This window comes from Diceros bicornis, chromosome 14 (genome assembly GCF_020826845.1).
Source record: "Diceros bicornis minor isolate mBicDic1 chromosome 14, mDicBic1.mat.cur, whole genome shotgun sequence".
Taxonomy (NCBI): domain Eukaryota; kingdom Metazoa; phylum Chordata; class Mammalia; order Perissodactyla; family Rhinocerotidae; genus Diceros; species Diceros bicornis.
This window is the reverse complement of record NC_080753.1, coordinates 46,085,383-46,098,669: the sequence shown is the minus strand read 5'-3', so window position 1 is coordinate 46,098,669 and position 13,287 is coordinate 46,085,383. Positions and strand designations below refer to the sequence as shown.

The following is a 13,287-nucleotide window of genomic DNA, read 5'->3' as shown; positions in this document are numbered from 1 at the left end:
AATGTTCATCCATTTATCCATTCAGACATCACTTGAATGTAAGCTCAATGAAGGCTGGCAGTTGTTCACTGCTGTAATCCCAGCACCCAGAGTAGGGTCTGGTCAATAACAAATGCTCAATGGATTTTTCTTAAATTATTAACTCTGTTTTGGGCCTGTTGTATTTTAGGCATTCGGCAAGAATTGGGAAATACTGGGAAAGTAAATCTAGAGTCAGTGACCTTAAGGACCTCATCATCTAGCAGGGAGAAAGAAAAATAAACAGGAAATGACAGTTTGTAACAAGTGCTCCAATAGAAGTGTTGGGGGAGGCCAGTGGTTAGGAAGACTTCATGGAGGTAGTGGTGATTAATTAGTTTCCATATAATGTGCTCTTCTTCAAGAGTGGGGGCCAGTGGGCTTGCTTAGCTCCCGGTATAGGCAATAGGAGTGTTCATGGTCTGTAGAAAATTTGAAAACGGTAATAAAACTGAATAAAAGCCATCTGATGTTTTATTACTATGCAGGGGGCAATTCTAAAGTAAGACTGTGATAAAATACTATTTCCCCCAGGACTGCTTGAAGGCCTGCTCCCACCCATCCCCATTCACCCCTTAGCATGCCTCAGCTTCTCTGGGTGGAGTTTGTCCCTTTGAGATACTTGAGCTTCGGAGACAATTGTCTCCCTGAGAGTATAGCCTTCTAGCTTGGTAATGATAATTTTACACATGTGTTCTATAAAAAACAAACAAAAAAAATTGAAAAAGCTTCACTTTGAATACACACATAATTCAAGACAACCTCAGTAAAAAAGAAAATGTGTTTTCTATAACTCGCAGAAGCCTAGAAAGGCTTTCTTTTTCTCCTTCTTTTAAAGCAATGTGATCTTTTTAAAAAAATCTGTTTAATCTTAAAAATGATAATTTCTTGGGTCAACCTCCTGTACCATCACTTTTCTTTGTTGAAAAAAATTTTATCAAAAATTAATTTTGGAATTCCACTATTTTCATTTTGAATGTCCTATTTTGATCTACCAGTTGGTTATGGTTATGTGTTGTTTTTTTATCCTAGACTTAAAAAAAATTAATCCCTCTCTTGTACCAGCCAACTGCCTCCCCAAATTCATAACTCAGTGATTGTCATTCTCTGAATTTTTATCTTCTCAGTATTGTGTCATATTTTGGAAGTTGTCCATGTTATAGGCTAATAAGCTGCTGCTACCTCACTCTTTTTTTGGATGTATGGAATGAAGTGGGAAATGAGTCTCAATATCTAAAACAAACAAAAAATCAGTTGAAGAAAGCTTTGAATTCCCTAGGGTAGATTTTTGTTGCTTGAGACATTCACTTTTCAAATGGTACCTAACGCTGTGTGGATAGCCATACCCATGAAAATAGCTTATTTACCCCATAGGATCTCCACCATTGATTTTTGTAGGGTCAATCATAACAGCCTATTAACATTCCATTATACTGAGCATAGAACTAATAGGAGAACATCTGTGAGGTCAGAGATCAGAAGTAGACTTCAGAATGTACTCTTCAAAAAAGGATAAAATGGAAAATATTTATAAAGGCCAGTGGGTAAAGCAAAGACTTTAAGGGAAGGAAACAAAGAACAAAATTGTGCCGTTGTGTAACTTTCTAGTCAGTGGGATATTATGGGGAATTTAATCGATAGCTAACCTAGTTTACTCTTTATTTGCCAACATGTAGCTGACTTGAACATGCACACACCTTTTGAGCTTCCTCTAATTTCCTCTTATTAGGGTTTCAAGTCTTTAACTCAATTAATTGAATTAGAATTAACTCCATTAATTGAATGCAGGAAAATTCTTTGTTCTAATCTCATGTAATGCTTTTATATTGGGGTGAGACCCTCTGAGGGCAGAAATGCCAGTTGAGACACAACAATTGGGAAGTGGCAGTATCCTGTGGAAATTCCTACAAAATAGCTTGGGGTCTCTCTAAGATAGTGAGACATGGCAGGGTTCTGAGAACCACACGGTAAGCACAACGGAGATATTCTTCTAATCCTTTAGCTGTTGTCTGGAGCCCATGTTGGACACTTAACAGGCGTTGGAATGAAGGGAACAGGTGAATAGTTTGGGAACTTTTCTCAATAAAAACTGGCAGGGTATGCTAGGGAAAGCGGTTTTGAATGTGAAGATTTAGGATTTAGTTATTAAGATTAGTATAAGAATAATGTTATATAAAGATTAAATTTAACAAGTCTTTGCTAAGGTTTACTACTGCTCAATGTTGTGCTAGTCATGAAGAGGTGGAAGGTAAGTAGAATAGAATCCTGGTCTTCCAGTGACAACTCTAGAGGCCCTGTGTCCTGAAGGGTCTAGAACCTATTACAAGTCTCAAAAGAACCCTGTGGATGTGTTAAATTAATTTAAATCTTACTTAACTATTCATTTAGTCATCGATTAGCCATTGTTTTGGTGGAAATTGGGGAAGAAAATCTATTTCTTAAGAACATGATAAGGAAGGAGTAGTCAGTTAAGTAGCAGGAGAGATTAGCAGGAGAAAATCGTGTCCAGAAAACTGAGGGAAGAGAATTTCCAGAAGGAAAGGGTGGGTCAGCAGTATCACTGGCCACTGAGAATCCAAGTAAGATAAGCCCACAAAACTCAATAGCAGTGATGTGGAGGTAATGGGTGACCTCTGGGAGAGCTGTTTAGTGGGAGGGTTGATGAGGAAAGTTAGGAAATAGAGGTGGCTTCTTATAAGATTGTTTCGAAAGAGAAGGGTATGTGTGTATGTGAGAGAGGTAAAGGAGGTGACATGAATCAGACACCATCAATGCTATCAGTTTGTGATTGTGTGACCTTGGACCAGTTATTTAATTACTCTGGGCCTCAATTTCCTTGTCTGTAAAACAAAGGCTGATACTAGTAGCTACTACTTCAAAGAATCAAAAGAGTTAACACAATTACGCTAAGTAGATTCCTGTCAGATCAATAACTTAAGAGACAGTGAAAATGCAATGGTAATTTAGAAGAGAGAACAGTTACTTCTAGCTTATAGGCTAAATATATTTCTCGTTCTTTTTTATTTATTTTCAATTGTAGTAAAAAACATAAAATTTACCACTTTATTTCTAAGTGTACAGTGCAGTACTATTAAGTATATTCATGTCGTTGTGCAACCAATCTCCAGAACTTTTTCATCTTGCAACACTGAAACTCTGGACCTATTAAACAATAACTCCCTATATCCCCCTCTGGGAACCACCTGGCAGCCACCATTCTACTTTGTTTCTCAGAGTTTGAGTGCTCCAGATACCTCATATGGGTGGAATCATGCAGTAGTTAGCTTTTTGTAACTGGCTTATTTCACTTAGCATAATGTCTTCAAAGTTCATCCGTGTTGTTGCATGTGTCAGAATTTCCTTCAGTTTTGAGGGCTGAATAATATTCTATTGTATGGATATACCAGATTATATTTACACATTCATCTGTTGATGGATATTTGGGATGCTTCCACCTTTTCGTTATTGTGAATAAGGCTGCTATGATCATGGGGGTACAGATATCTATTTCTCATTTTTAAACAAGTGATGTTCACTCTTTTTTTTCTGCTCCGTGTGTGAGTCAAACCTGGTCCAAGGCCAGGTGCAAGAATGAATCATGCAAGGGAGGTGGGGTGGCTGGCATGAGAAATCCAGAAGACCACTGATGGAAGGAAGCAGAACTCAGATGGAAAAGCATTTTTCCTTTAGAATTTAAGAAGTACAACTCCCAAGAGTGGTGGGCTTGTTGTATTATTTTCTAGTAGAGAAGGGAAGGGCCTGTCTTCACTTCCTTTTTTAAACTTCGGTTCCTAGAGATACTCAGCTGTGTCTTCCATCGTGTTGGGCTGTAAAAACATTTTTCTTTACTAATTTATTTTTTCTTGTGTTGTGAAGAGCAGTGATAAAAAGGTGCCTTCTAGATAGGTGAAGAGGACATTACAGAAGTCCTGATGTAGAGTTAACTGCAAAACTTGTGTCCCTCCACCAGCTGGGAGTAGGGTATGCCTAGTTACTTCCTGGTGGTCTCCAGCCTCTGTCCTATTTAAGTCTTATTCCTTTTCCCCCTAGGAAATGACATAAGAAGAAGAGAAAAAATTGAGGCTGTGTCTTGTGGTTGTCTTCACAGAACTTATAAAAATGTGGCTGTTTTAAACCGGTAGGGGAAAAAAGACTATAAGAATATATACCCTGACAATATCCAGAGAAGGGAGTTCTTTGTCTGATCAAAGGTAGAGAGTCCTATTAGCGAGATAGAGTTGATGTTCTAGGAGTTGCTTTAGGCCTGAACGTAGCTCATCTACCAGGGAGTATGGCAATCCCAGGGACGATGGTCATGTCAAAATTTACTCTTCAACTTTGTCGAGATTTTGTGAGTCTATTATCTTAGATTTTTCTTAAGTGGCTTGATGTTGAATAAGCTAATGGGGAACTGTGAGCAAAGTAGATTGGGCCAGTTGTCTTGGGGTAAAAAGGAAGAAGAAAGGGGGGAAGAGTAGAAAAAAAGTAAAAATCAACGTTTTCTATGGCCTATTTAATGGCCATAATGGCTGTTTCTTCCCCTAACTAGATGCTGACTTTATGACCTGCTGTCTCCCCACTTTCCTGCCCCATTTAAATTTGATGAGAACGCCCCCCATACTCTCCTTCTTCCACCCTAGTTGCTGAGAGTTTCCTGCCACACCTTCAGGTCCCCTTCCCTGGTTGTCTTCTACCCTATGTCGCGTCCCAGGTCTTGTGAACTTGTGTTTTACCCAGACCTTGTTTCCTTTAGATGTAGCATTAGATGTGTAAAGAAGTGACAGTCTGCTGAATTACGTAAAGGCTGTTGGGCATTGCTGCTCCAAGTGTGCCAGAACTCACTCAGCCTCATCAGAGTTTTTGTCCTGTTCTCTGGGGAAAACGGAGCGCTCTGTGCTGAAGGGAAATTGCTTCGTGTGAGCACTGGGGACTCCTCTTCAGGAGAGCTTGCTTGACCACTGAGCACAGAAGCGTAAACTTCAGGACATTACTTAGGCTTCTCATGTGAAATTGGGCAGGATTCTGCTGATCTACTGCCCAGGATTCTGTAATTTTAATATCAAAGGTTAAATGCTTTGTAGACATGCCATAAGATCGCGGCCTGCTCTGGTTGAACTCATGTGCAACTTAATCTTCCAGTTCTGATTGGATGTCATCCCACTCAAAAAGGTAATATTTTAATGTTTTGGTAGGCTTTGAAATGTTGGCCTGAAACCTAAATAGAAGTGACTTTTTCAGAATAGTAATTGTGAGAAACAACTAGTCCTGGGGGGGGTGAAGCCTAGACTCAGAATCAGTAGACCAGGATTTTTTTCCTTGCTGAAATGTCTCTGTGCTCTCTGAGTAAACAGAGCAACACTTTCCCTCGATATAAACATTTTTGGTGAATGGAGATTTAAAAAGATTTTGCCTGCCTTCACTTAGGTAGAGGATTTTAATTCTTAGTCCTGGAATTTTATGAAAGAATGGAAGAAAAGAGAGCAAGTAGGAAGAAGACAGTGTCAGTAGTTCTAGACAAAGTAGCCTGGGCATAGGGGAAGAGAGGGCAGAATTCCAAGCAAGACGAGGAGGCAAGACTTTGCTCTCTTTTTCTTCAGCAAACGTATGTTGGTTTTTTCCTGACTAATGGTGCAGATTATGAGAAAATAAATCTTGAGATACCATCTGATACTGGAAGCCAAGTCTCAACATTTTTCACTTCAAAACGGACTAAAATTCTGTCTATTGTGATAGGCTTTCCCTGGACTTATTTCTTCAATCTTCCTACTGCCTTTGTTGGCCCAGTCTACACTAGTTGTAAGCTTTTCTCCCTAAATGGAACTTTTCCTCCCTTCCCCACTCCTGCTGCTGTTTACCTGTTCAACTGATTACGCCCTTTGGGTCTTCGTCACTAGATCCCTATGTGAAACAAATTTATGCTAAGGAGTTAATAGCTAGGTTTCTTTAAAATTAATTTTTTGAGATATAATTGATGTAATATTAGTTTCAGGTATATAACATAATGATTCGATATTTGCCATATAGCTAGGTATTTTATTAAGGGGATTTGATACCTAAAGACGCTAAGCAATGGTGGGAATTTGGATATTCGAACAAGCAGCCCAGGAAGAGATTGTTTGGCAGTAGTAGGGCCTCTTGCTGCTCCAGAAATCTTGTAGGTATGTACTTAGTGAGCCAAATTTGTGGTTCTGGCCATACTTAAATACATTAAATGTAGTAAGAATATTTTTTAAAATGCAGAGTTTTCTATTACTCAGTTTTAGAGATTTTCATTAAGTATTAAAACTGGAAAAGACTGGAAAATTGGTCTTGTTCTAAAGATATTTTTTATGAGTTGGTATATGTATGATTTGTCGTTGTCTCTTGGGGTGAGAAAAGGTAAATAAAACCCCTCAAGCTGTGCTTCTCACTGGCAAGAAAGACTTGGCCCAGTGACTTGCTAGGATGAATGAGATTGGCTGTGTGTTTGTGTTCTCAGGTTAATTGTTTATTTAGCTGGCATTCGTTTGTGTCTAAATACCTAAGGCTATTTTACTTAAATTGCCTGATTTTTGAGTAGTGATTGTGACCATTTGTTGAAACATGCTAAGAATAAATCTAGCTTCTATAAGAAGAAAGGACAAATAAAAGGGTTATTCGAATTATTAGAAAATATTATTTCCTTTTTGATTTTTTCCAGAGAAAAATCAGGACAAGACTTAGTTTGATCTCCTTCATCAGGTACTTGGTCTCCTCCCAGCTGGTCAGATTCTCTTTATGTGGCATTTAGGCCTTGAGTTTGTGTGAGTCAACAAATGGACAACAGCAAATGTTCAGCCGTCTTCTTGGTGTCAAGCCTAGCAAATTGGCAAATTATATGAATACGCCAAATGCATAAACAAGTTTGCATGAGCCAAGTATTTCAAATGAAGACAGCAGCTGCTGGTTATGTCCTTAAGAATAGAAATGTCCCTCCTGGTCTTCTAATCTGTTATTGTCCTAGGTTGGGAAATGTCAGCTGTAAGACAGACTTAAGGCATTAGGATAACCAATTGCCTCTGTGAACTTTTCAGCTCCAAGAGCTCCTTGTTATCCAACCAGAGATCTAGAGACGTATTTATGCTTCCCTGTGTAATTCTTGAGTCATTTACAACATCAGTAGTGGGCTTAAATTTTTTTGGGGGGACATTGATAGAAAGTACTCATCAGTAAACCATGATAGTTTTCAGAAGAGGTTCTCTTCAGCTTGTAAAATCTATTCATATTGGTAGCTGGAGTACAAAACATTTCGACTTGTACTTGTTTTGCAGTTGGAGCTTAATTGAACCTAAGTGATACCCTCAGGGTAATGGAAAGAATCCAGTTCCTCCTCTGCTCCTCCATGACACCAGTCCTTTTGGTATCTGTACAGTTTTCCTCCTACCCCTTTCCCAACTTCCCATTTAAAATGTTGATGTTAGAAAGATGGTTTTATGCTTTGGAGGATTGTTGCTGTCTAATTGTAGTTGAATACGTATGGCTCATTCTTCAGTGCTGAACTTGATATGGGAAGCATTTCCTGGTAAATCAATAGAACCAGCTTTATATCGCACTACAAATAATCAAGTGGCAGGTAGAAGGGACTTCAGACCTAGTTGGTCCTCTAACTGCTTTTGATCAAAAGAAATTGATAAACCACTTGGTCTATGACTCTTCTTTTCTGTGACTCCATAGTGTCAGGAGAACATTTCCATGGATATTTTATTTATATAGAGAAACAGAACCCAAATCTCAAACCACCATTTATAGAACCCACAAACTCCTGGACCGTCATTTTGGTTGCAGGCTCTGAGCTCCTTTCTGGTTGTGTTCAGTGCGGTGGGTGAACGTGTGTCTGGGGGGGGGGGTGCGTTTTAAAGGCAAAACCAGATTTAAGGATATAATTTAGTGACGTTTTGCTGAGTGCACTCCTCGCTATACATGTCTCTTCATATATTTTACTATGTTAATGATATTCAGTTATCTCTTAGACTACTTGAGGCAGGCCTTACAATTTTGTGATGGTTTCAAACATACGTAATAGCTCAGTATACGTGTCTGATTTTGACATTAGCCATTCTTGGTTAACTTGAGTACTATTTTTTGATGGTGTGTGTGAATCAGTGTATGTTTCACAAGTGAGCTGACTAAATGCCATTAAATGAGTTGTCCTTATTTTGGCTTATGCCCTGCCCCAATTTTAAGTTTTTCTGTCGAAATCTAGCATTTAACTACTACTTTTAAATCTCTCCCTTTTAATTTTGGATACCAAATATGGCAGAGTTATTCAGGTGGCCAAGTAGACTTTTTCTGACCTTGAATGTGGTTTACTGGTATTACATTAAAAAAAAATGTCAGTATTTGCTGTTTTAGGATAGCATAAGCCCATGAGATTTTCCAAAGGTCATTTTTAAAGTCTGACATGCAGCTGCCTGACATCTACATTTTTAGCTAAAAGGACTCTTCCTTGCAATCGTATTTAAGTGACCCTGGAATGCAATGCAGGGATAGTTTGCTGTGGGTTAATCTGTGGGCACTTCATATCTGACAGGCACCAGCATCTGTGGTTTATATTCCATTGTTCTTTAAGTCTAGAAATAACCCTCTCCTGAACCTGATGATAGGGGAATATTTACAAAGATTGGTTTTCTTCCATTTGCACGGTTTTAAAACTGGACGTAAAACGTAACACAAGTGTGATTAAAAAAAAAAAAAAATCTGTCATTCAAAAAGTAATTCCCGGTACTAGTAATGTTGAAGTAACCCCAAGAATTTGTGTTTTGTAGTGGAATGTTCATAAAGATGTACTCCTTTTGTTTAGTAATATATTGTATTCATGTACTTTAATATTGGTTAATTGGGGAAAGTGTATTTTTGTATGCATATACGGTTCAGGCTAAGGCATTATTATTGGTGTTTTTCTACAGCACAACCAAAAACTCAAAGGAGATGCTTTTGTCTTAATATAATGTTAATGGAGTCTGGATAAGTGAGTCCTTTGTTGAAAGTGAGCAGACCGCAATTCATTTATATGCAGTCAAAGAGCTTTTGGCCTTACAATGTAGGGCATATAATCTTATTAGAAAGCCCTTTAAAATCAATAAAAAACAACCTTAAAAGTCTGGTAGCATTGAGTTCATTCTTTAAAAAACAAAATCTATTTTCAATTACATTACTCTTTTTTAAATGTACCACAATGGTTTTTATTTAAAAAATGCCTTTATCCTATGTATGTATTCACCGCTGTCAAAAATATGTGTCATTCTTTGTCCTACAAATCCCTATTCTCAGCCATTTCAGAGCCTAATCCTTGAGGCAGCCATTTTGCTGAAAAGCACTTAAAGAAACAGTCTGTCAGCCGGGTCTGGTTCTTGATGAAGGAGTGTCATAATACATTTCTTCCCCCTATGTGAGATTTAGTTCCAAACTTTTGAATGAAATAAAATTAAAGTCAGAGAGTCAAATATAAAAAATAAATCTTGCAGACAGAGCACTTATTAGCATTCACTCATCAATCTCAAATCTAGGAGCTGAGAGACCATTGTACTTGTTATCATACTGATACTGAGCTGATTTCAAATTTGATGAAACACGCTGGCAGTTGTGAAGGGCAACTGATAATAGTGGTGCAAACTCAACAAAAAAGTTGAGTAAAATCTTCAGGAGATGTTTTCTATCATGTGGCCTTGTTCTGTTGCCTGTTGGCTTCTGCTTGGCAAGAGGGAGGTGTTGGTCCTTATCTCCTCAGCTAATAAAGTTTTTTTTTTTTTTTTTTAATGTTTATTTTTTTATTTTTTTTTAATTTATTTATTTTTAATTGGTTTATAACATTGTAAAAATTTCAGGTGTACATCATTGTACTTCTATTTCTGCATGGACTACATCATGTTCACCACCAAAATACTAATTACAACCCATCACCACACACATTTACCAAATTATCCCTTTCACCCTCCTCCCTCCCCCTTCCCCTCTGGTAACAAACACATAGGGACAGAGATCAGCTAATAAAGTTTTAATGTGCTTAAAAGTATTGAGCATGCGCTTCTGTTACTGCCTTTCCCCGACAAGGCAAATAAAGGGAAGCAATGCAGTTGTGTATTGCATAGGAAAACCCACCCAAACTTATAAAATTCACATAAATCTGAAAACAGTTTGCGTTTTTTTAGTCAAAATAAAGGAAGGCTCTTTGACTACTGCAAATGTCTTTTCCTCTTTCTGTTCAAGTTGTAGTAAATAAATGGATACGTAATCTTAGAAAATGAGGTAACCTCTAATAGTTTTCTTTAGGATTGACGGTATGTTTTCATTCTTAACTACTTCTGTATACAGTTAAATGAGATCTTTTATAGAATTAGGTAGCATCTTAAAACATATGATGGGTCCTGTTTCTGCCCTGTCGAGTTTGGGAGGGAAGTCAGCCTAATAATAGGACCAATTCCACTAATTAAAGTCATGCCCAAGTGGGTTAATGTGATATAGATGTTTGGTTTTAACAGAGCTTAGAAAGGGAACTGAGTCCTGAAATGTTCTGTTTGGAAAGCTGTGCTCTATAAAGTTTGCCTTTAATATGGTTGACAACTCTTAATTAGAATGATATACTCGCTAGTGTGGTGTCTATTTGAGAAGAAACAACACTGGTGTACCTAAGTAGTAGTATTTTTATGTATGAAGATACCGTTCCTTAGGCATGGCATTTCTGAGTACCTGTCTTCTCTGCTCTGTTTCAGGTGTGAATCATGGTGACACAGTGAAAGACGGTGATTTACTGCCTTGGGGGGTATGCGTGTGTATGATTAAGGGATGTAAGTGCAGGACTCCAAGATTTACTTCCTTCCTGCTCCAGCGGGGATAGCCGAGGAAAGTGAGTAATGGGATAATTTATAACACCGCAGGCCCTTCGTCAGGAGACCTCTAGTCAAAACAGGAAGATCAAACTCAGAAGATTTCAGCTGGGAGAAGACAACTTTTGATACTGCCTGGACATACCTCTTTATTGCAAGCAGTAGAGGCTTCACAATTTTTCTGATTTAGTTTTTCAAGGAGATTTCCATGAAAAAGGTTAGTGCGTCAATATTGCTTAAATCATGTAGGTACTCTGTTAAATTTTATACCTCTTTCCTCATGCTTTTTGTTTCTTGACATTTTTGTGTTGTTGGGACATCAAAGAAACTTAGTGGCCTAATTATAGAACCCAGGATCTTTTTATAAGGTCAAGGTATTATTGAGTGTTAGGAGTATAATGACAAATTCAGCAACATTTTCTTCTGGAGCTTACCAAAAGCTACTAGCCTATGTTTCTTAGAATTTTTCATTTTCGTTTATAGGTACTTTATTCCAGTTTTGAGGTGATGAAATGGGGCATTGGGTAGATAAAGAGTTTCTTTCCCAACTCTGTGTGTGTATGTGTGTGTGTAGCAAGTGGGTTTAACTGGCCTTGGAAACTGGCTTTGTGTAGTGATTTTTTTGTTTTGTATTGCAGGCAAATATAGGAAGACCCAAATGAGACATTTGGTAATGTTCAAATGGTTTGTGTCATCACCACTAGCTCTGGATACAGGCTTCTGTGCTTTTATTTTCATGTTTTTTAGAAATGCCAGATACAGCATTTAGAACAAATATCATCCTAAAATGAAGGTATATCATTGCTTTGGAATTGCTTATTATTTAGAAGTTTCAGGCATTATTTAATGTGATGGGATCTTCTGGCTTGTTTTGTTGGTGACATTAGATTCATGAAAATTAAATACCACAAGTGATATTTTTATGTTAAAAATACCAGTTTTACCTTTCACTTAGGAGTGTCTTAGTGGTTGGCAGTAGACTCCTTATATTGGAGATCATGGAGATAAAATGGGAATGGTTCCAAGCTCTTCCTTTTCTCCCATCTGCCCTATGGGACTAAAACTTTCCCATAAATAACTGGTACCCTTTTGAACTGACCTTCAGGTTCATGTGATGTAAATATTGATAGCCTTGACATTTCTTGGTATGTGAAGAGTTCAGGAGGCGCAGTATCTCCAGATAACTGAAAGCAGGTGGACTGGTGGGTAGACAGCCATGGGCTCTCACTGATCCCCATAATTCAGAGGGGCCCTTGTTGTAACCCTGGTTCTGGACTTTGTGCAGGGAGAATGTCTCATAGGCAAAGTAATCTACCAGTTCACGTCCTCTAGGCATTTCTGTAGCCAAATCTCTCTGAATTGGACCCATGTTAGTCTGGCCTTATAATAAGATGTTTTCTAGGGCAAATAGTAGGTGAGTTATCCTTTGCCCCTTTAAAATTAAAGACTCAGTGTTACTACTGGTAACACTACAGGGTGATATTGTAGAGTAGCTAAGTGCTTGGGCTCTGAAGCCAGAGTTCCCAGGTTCAAATCCTGCTTCTACCACTTACTAGCAATGTGACCTCAGGCAAATTATTTAACCTCCCTCAGCCTTCATTTCCTTAGCTATAAAATGGGGATAATTTAATATTATTAATAATAGTAATTTATTAGATTTAATGAGAACTATCCAATTGTGATTAGCACTTTAGTAAAGATTTCCTAAATGTTAGTCATTAATAAGCTTTCAGGTATCCTGTGCTTATAGAGACTAACCTACAAAGCTTAAGAAAGTCTGTCTATTTGGAGGTTCACACTCCTGGAGGATACATTCAGTTGCATGGAAATCATATATTGGGAAAAAAATGAGAATATAGCACTGACTTGGCAAAAACGGCTTAAGTTTTACTTTGCTACTGGTTTTAAAGTAATTTTTCTGGCTTTATGTAATGTATGTATTAGAAATGGGAATATTAGAATACTTACTCCATTGTATTGTCAAGTGTTATTGGTAGCCTTAATTTATACATCCATTGTGCTGCAGTTTTAGTTCAGAACTACCCCCTGCAGGGATTATTACAGCACTTGAGGGGATGGAATTACTGCATTCTGTTTTGGGTCCTTTTTTCACTAAGAAGTATGGGCTCCGTGAGATGGTACTTACCCATCTGTCTGTTGAAGCATTTGTATGTATATTACCTGAGCACTTAGGTGTACCCCTGAGATAGGGGATTTAAAATGGAGAAGGAAGAGGAAAAATTGAAAATAAAATAACATGATGGAAATAACAGAAGCCTCTTTGCAAAGAATACCTAAATTATTCTTAAAAGCAGATTTTAATAGCCAGTAGCAAAACCATTCACTATTGCCTTTAAGAAACAAAGCTCAATCCACAAAGTTGAAACTCAAGTGCAAATCTGGAAATTTTCCAGGGAAGTCAAGCAAT

The 13,287-nt window shown here is 37.9% G+C and overlaps 1 long non-coding RNA gene across 8 annotated transcripts in view; it reads left to right on the top strand.

The window, feature by feature from the left end:
- Nucleotides 1-13,287, top strand: part of LOC131414101 (uncharacterized) — a 299,351-nt gene that overhangs the window by 77,733 nt on the left and 208,331 nt on the right. For 7 of the 8 annotated variants that reach the window (XR_009222118.1, XR_009222111.1, XR_009222116.1 and 4 more), the window contains exon 2: nt 10,746-11,076. This is a non-coding gene — a long non-coding RNA (uncharacterized LOC131414101). The remainder of the gene's footprint in view (nt 1-10,745; nt 11,077-13,287) is intronic. The other variant, XR_009222117.1, reaches the window with a different exon arrangement.